The sequence below is a fragment of the Pteropus alecto genome, unplaced genomic scaffold (genome assembly GCF_000325575.1).
Source record: "Pteropus alecto unplaced genomic scaffold, ASM32557v1 scaffold61, whole genome shotgun sequence".
Classification (NCBI taxonomy): Eukaryota; Metazoa; Chordata; class Mammalia; order Chiroptera; family Pteropodidae; genus Pteropus; species Pteropus alecto.
The window spans coordinates 1,553,354-1,559,792 of NW_006434835.1; the positions used below are offsets into that span (position 1 = coordinate 1,553,354).

The 6,439-nt window shown below is 53.0% G+C and overlaps 1 pseudogene; it reads left to right on the top strand.

Moving 5' to 3' along the window:
• Positions 1–3,022: 3,022 nt before the first annotated feature.
• LOC112478640 lies at positions 3,023–3,141 on the top strand (annotated as a pseudogene).
• The last annotated feature ends 3,298 nt before the right edge of the window (positions 3,142–6,439 follow it).

Below are 6,439 nucleotides of genomic sequence, written 5' to 3' on the forward strand. Positions count from 1 at the left end.
CGCCGCTGCTGGGACTGTCACATGCCTCAAACTTCCTGGCCTCGAAGACTGTACGTGGATGCGGCGTCGTCTTCATTTTCTTCCCGTGATTCGGAATGAAGAAACTCACCTCGCAGAAACTGTCGCTAGGTCGTTGCGACGCCAATGAGCCAGAAGGCAATTTTCACTTTTGCTGCACGTGGATTAGAAAAGTTCCACGGAGCGAAAGGCTTAGAGAACGTGTGTCGCAAACGCTACGTTTCACAGGTGGGGGCTGCGCCTTCGAGCTGACGAAGTGTTCGTCGGAGGTCGCACGGCCGGTGGGTGGGAGAGCCACGGGCCCTGTCCTCCACCTTCCAATTCTGCGCTGTGTCCACTGTCCCCCAGCCAGGTCCTCTTAAGCACGTTCACTCGCTCGTCGCAGAACATTCACGAACTCTCTCTGTCACTCTGCTGAGCGGAGAGGGCCGGACACAGGTGAGCAAAGCGAGCTCGCTGCGCCCCGGGCCTGGCGGCGGAGCAGGGCCCTGCTGCCTGTGACCGAGGTCGCCAGTCAAGGCAGACGAGCCCCAAGACGGGGCTAGGACACCGAGCGGGCGGGAGGGGAGGACGGGTCCGAAGGCCTAAGGGGGCGAACTCTCTCTCTCACTCTGCTGAGCCGAGAGGGCCGGACACAGGTGAGCAAAGCGTGCTCGCTGCGCCCCGGGCCTGGCGGCGGAGCAGGGCCCTGCTGCCTGTGACCGAGGTCGCCAGTCAAGGCAGACGAGCCCCAAGACGGGGCTAGGACACCGAGCGGGCGGGAGGGGAGGACGGGTCCGAAGGCCTAAGGGGCGGTTACTCGAGTTTAGCCTCCAGGGAGGGGTGGGGCCTCGATGTCGCTGTAGGGGACATCCCGGAGCACGCGGAGCCATGGCGGTGGAAAGCGAGGGGCGTGAAATCAGTAAGGACCGATGTGCCCGGAGCCGGCAGAGCCCTGAGAGTGAGCTTTTCCCAGTTATGAAAGTCTCGCTTTCGGGTTGATCAGTTGTTTCGTTTCGTTTTGTTTCAAATAAATAAACTTCTTTTTTAAGAGCAGGTTTAGGTTCACAGCGAAATTGCGAGGAGGCGCAGTGTGTTCCTGCACACGCACGGCCTCCCCCGCCCGAGGGTCCAGGCGCCTTGACGGGCAGCCCTGCCCGGATGCGTCACCGTCACCCAGAGTCCGTGGCTGACGTCGGGGCCGCTGCTGGCGGTGTGCGTTCTGTGGGTTTGGACAACTGTGTAATGACGTGGATCCACAACGATCCTGGAATCTTCTGGGCTCCGCCCGTTCATCCTCCCTCCCCGACTGACCCCTGGCACCCGCTGACCCTTCCGCTGTCTCTGGAGTTGTGCCTTTTCCAGAACGTCACGTGGCTGGAGCCACCGATACGCAGCCTTTCAGACTGGCTTGTTTCCTGGGCTGTCAGTGCTGATTTAGTTTGGAGGCGAAGGGGCCGCGTGTCGGGGGTATGATTCAGAAAGAAGCGTCAGTCCACGGAGACGGGGTTGGAACGGGCGGGTGTGAGACAGAGAGGCCGCTTCCCTTTATACCCGGCCCGTCCACCTCGCTGTCCAAGTTCAAAGCTCACGCGCGGCCGGCCCCCCCCTTTCTCTCCCTGGCCTGTTTATTCAGCCGTTACCTGCGGCGCCCCAGCCGCATCTGTGGGCCACACTGTTCCAGGCACGGAGGACACGGGTTGAGTAAGGCACAGCTCCGGAGAAGGGCGCCCTCTCGGCCGGAGGGAGGGTGTGGCGCAGCAGGCGACACCCATTGAGAGTGACTGCTGAGCAGCGCACGGAAGGGCCCCGAATCCTGGTCCCCGAGAGGAGGGGCGGGGAGGCCTCTGGGGAGACCGGCTGCCCCTCCGCATCTTGGGGGATGAGTGGCAGTTGGTAGGAGGGTGAGTTTGAGGGAAGTGCCTCGCGGGCAAAGGGAGCCCGACGTACCAGTGACAGACAGTGAGGGCACCTGGCTCACGTTCGCACATGCTTCAGTGTGGACGTCCCCGCTGCCCGGAATGACACCTCCTGCACCACCCACGGGTCCCCGGAACAGCCCAGGACGCCACCTCTTTCCAGCAAGTCTTTGCCCGAATGACGCCTTCTCAGAGCCCTGTCCAGACCTTTCCGAAGCTGCGTCTCCCACACCCGCCTCACTCGTGTGGTATTTCACCTTCTAACGTATTATAAAGTCAACTGTGTCTGAATTCGCCGTCTTCCGCCCAGCACCCCCGCGCGTTCCCTTCTCCCTGCCCCGCCGCCGGGACATAAGCTGGGACGGGGGGAGTTCCGCTCTGCTCACTGCTGTGTGCGCGGCCCCTGAGGCGGTCTGAGGCATGACCCTGGCTGGGCCAACGTCCTTACGACGCTTCATCCCCGCTCTGGCCTTGTCCCTCCTGCTCTGGCCCTTCTGCTAGGCTTCTCTGGGGCCTTTTTGGCCTGCCCAAACCACTCAAAATGTTGATTTCCCCCCCCATGATTAAAGAGAGAGATTGGAACGATACACTGTCAACAGTGAGCCTGAATTTCTACTTTTTAAAAGAGATTTCCAGTTAAAATGAACTAAAGCATCTAGTGGACTGTGACTGCCCCCAGCGACTGTGACTAGCTTCGAAATGTCAGAGGGGACCAAAGCGTTCTTGTGGACGTTGAAAGGGACTCATTCATCCAGATGTTTTATGGGAACAGGAAGGGGCCCGACTTCCGAGAGCTTTTTCCCCTCGTCCGTCAAAAGTGTGTTCTGTGAGAACCAGTGTGGCAGGGACCCCGCCACGCCCTCAGAGGGGGCCGACCGTGGCCGTACCTCGGTCTCGGGCTTCAGCTTCCAGAACTGCGACTTCTGTCATTGAATCTGTACAGCGTGCTATTTTGATGCAGCAGCCCCAGGAAACGAGTCCAAAAACAAATTCATCTTTAATTAAAAAAATATACAGTGGATGTGGTTCCATAGTGTGGCGGTCGGCATGTCTGCTTCACACGCAGAAGGTCCTGGGTTCGCGCCCCAGGGGAGCCACGGTCCATGGTCTATGGCCATGCCACCCTGAACATGCTGGATCCCGTCTGACCTCAGAAGCTAAGCAGGGTCGGGCCTGGTTAGTACTTGGATGGGAGGCCACCTAGGAAGACCGGGTGCTGTAGGCATAAATATAATAATAATAATAATAATAATAATATAAAATAACATACCAACAGGTATAGTTCCAACTACAGCTCATCCCCGCAGCTATCGTAAGCAGGGGTATAAAATACCGGGCTTCTACTATTTATCAGGCATGCACACCTGTTACTTTCAATTCTAAAAGAACCCAGCAAAACAGGTGTCATGCTCAGAAGTTTCCGGCTGGAGAAACTGGGTGACAGGACGGTTAAGTCATCCGTGTGAGACCGTACGAGTGGCTGGAGTGTCAGGTGGCCATCAACCCTGGTCCCTGTGACTCCTCGGCTGTTGATCCGAGCTCCAAAGTGTCACCGCTGGTCCCTGATCCCCTACGAGTCTAAGGAGATCAGGTGAGCATTTGTTGTTGTTTTTTTTTTATTAATAAAGACTTTCTAAGGATTTTAAGAAGCTAAAACAAATGCTCAGTACAGGGAGGCCCAAAGGAGTTTTTAGAGACATCTGACTTGGAAGGGCTGACGTGAGCTATGGGCTATGTCTCTCCTCGTTCGATTAATCTGACAAGTTAAAATGCTGACCTCGGCGTTTTCTTAGGACACATTCTCGAGCCTTCAGGCATTCCTAGGAATCCGATTCCGAGAGTAAGGATCGCCGCTAGTGACAGCCAGCAGGTCCCAACGCTCACGGGGCACCGGGCACTGTCCTAAGCATCCTAAGCATATGATATCGTTAACACAATTGGCGCCTTGAAAACTCGTGGAGTTTGGCACCGTCTTGCCGACAGGACACGAGGTGCAGTGGCTGGCTTGCCCCCCACATGCGGCGGTGCCTGGCAGACGGGACTGGACTCAGGCATCCCCGCCACCCAGTGACTGTGCCCTACAGCAGCCTGGGCTCTGGGCTCCGGTTCCTTCAGGCCTTCGCTCCTCCGGCGAATCCTGTGCGCTCTGGGAACCTCAGGATTCCGTCTGCAACAAGGAAGCCTGTGGCCTGCCCGCTATGCCCACTGCATAGCTGAGCGGGTCCGAGTTCATGGGCACGAGGGCCTTTTTTCAATGCAACAAAATTTTGGCTTTTTTTTTTTAGACTGGGAAATGCTGCTACACAGGCATCGGGATCCATTACTGATCTTGCTCCGAGCCTCTCCTGCTGGGCCTGCCAGCCAGGCTGTGGGGACCGTGGGCCTGAAGCTCTGTCACCCGTGATTCTGAGTGCTGGCTACCTGACCTGTCCTTGGCACTTAACCACGACCCAGACCTGTGACCTCTGGGGCGCCAAGGACAGCTTTGGATTCAATTAAGCAGTGACTTAAAGGAAGAGGGTAAAGGCACAGTCGTACTTGGGGCTCCACTAAAGACTGTACGTTTTCAGTTTTAAAGAAGTAAAAAAAAAGAAAAAGATGATCAGAAACAGAAGCCGATTTTATAACTGTGCTATACGCACCTGTCTACATATATACTTCTGAACTTATCTGAATTCATCGTGATATATAGTCTTAAAATATATATCTGTATATTATAAAACATCTACATATAAAATACACATTCACATATATTTAAAAAAATATATATCTCGTTATTACCTGAAGCATCTATTTCATTTAAAAATCTGTTTCTAGGTTTAATCTCCGTGGGGTGCTTAGGCTTTCTGATTTTCTTATTTTCCGTATATGAATTTTTTTCACCTGAATAATTAACCCAATCGATCTGAAATTATAAAAAATAATTCTAAACATGTGAGTTTGATTTACACATTATTCTGGAATCAAACACACACTCACACAACAAACGCACACTTTATTCAGGCCCCACCCCCAAATCCCCGCCCAATATCTCATCAACGCCACGAGTCAGACTAAAATAAGTTCTTTCCATTTCTAAAATGTTCTGGTTGTTCATGATCTGAAATGAGTATTTTGCTCTGGCAGAAGCTACCACTTGCCTGCTAGCATTCCTGTTTTCTGTAGTTTATTTGTTTTGGTTTTTGTTAAAAGCTGCTGTTTAAAAAATCCTAGATATCTCATTTGCACTATTTCAGCAGATTTTAACCAGCCAGAAGAAAAACAAGTCATGTATAAGCTTTCTCAGTCCAAAGCAAATGTGGTGTGCACCAGCTCTGGGACCAGAATCGGAAAAGCAAACCAAAAGCCATTTCGTCCGGTCTGTGTGTGGCGGGCGGGGAGGGGATTCGTGGAGCACTCGGACGGATTAGGGAGAGCAAGGCATTAAGTATTGGGACGGTTTAGCAATCGGTGTTCAAAAGTAAATGGCGAGGTCGTTCACCGGAGCAGGCGTGAGACTCACCAGTGCAGTGGGGAGACCACCCAGGAGGAGCAGACGGCCGGCGGGTCTGGCTCCAGGGCCAGGCGAGCAGTGTGCGGGGGCTGTCCTCAGGCCTGCCTGCTTTCGGAGGCTCCGGCCAGAGGTCGGCTTTGCCTACGAGAGAGGCCCGGGGTTGCCGGGCGTGAGGCAAACCTTTGTGCTCCAGTGGGTCCCACTGCGATTATTCCCATTTCCTGGCCAGTAGCTTCACCCACATTCTGAGACAGTGGGTGAGAGGGGAGACGTCCCATGTGGCTTTTCAAAGGAAGAGCGCCGTGCGGATTATCGCCCGTGTTATTGTTGATTGTATTAATATTTGTTTAAACCCGCTAACTTATTACAATTATCTATATATTTCATGGAATAGTGATAGCATGTTGATATTCTGTGGTTCATATTAATGCTATACAATGCATTACTATATGTCTTATACATTATTAATATATGTATCTTAACATGTATGTTGACATATCACGTGTTATATATATTGATGGTATACTACTATTAATCGATAACATCACACGGCTTGATATTATCTGTTAACGTACATCACATTAACACGTTATATTTAATTATAATTAATCGTCAATTGGAATAAATTGTTCATCAATCATATTATTAATCCTCTTAATTACAGGTTGTCCCCATTTAAGAAATCCTGATGAATATTTGTGACAGAGACGAAGGCACCAGGGAGGTGACTTCTATCTCGGTCTCTGCCCTTTTCTCTCCTGGGAGACCCTGACCGCTTAAGAATGGCGGTGGGGGGGGGGTGTGTGACAAACAGGAGCAGCACCGCTGAAACGGCCACTCCGGTGCCAGCTACGCGCCAACCACACGTGAAGATGTCACCTTCGAAATTAAAAAAAATCAACATGAAAACGTGACTTAGTAAAAGACTCACACATTTTTACTGACTGCCTGCTTTGTGCGGCAGGGCGGTTCGGTGGCAGGCACACGGGCGGGGGTCTGGGGACCGGCCCCCCCGGCCCCGCAGCGTGCG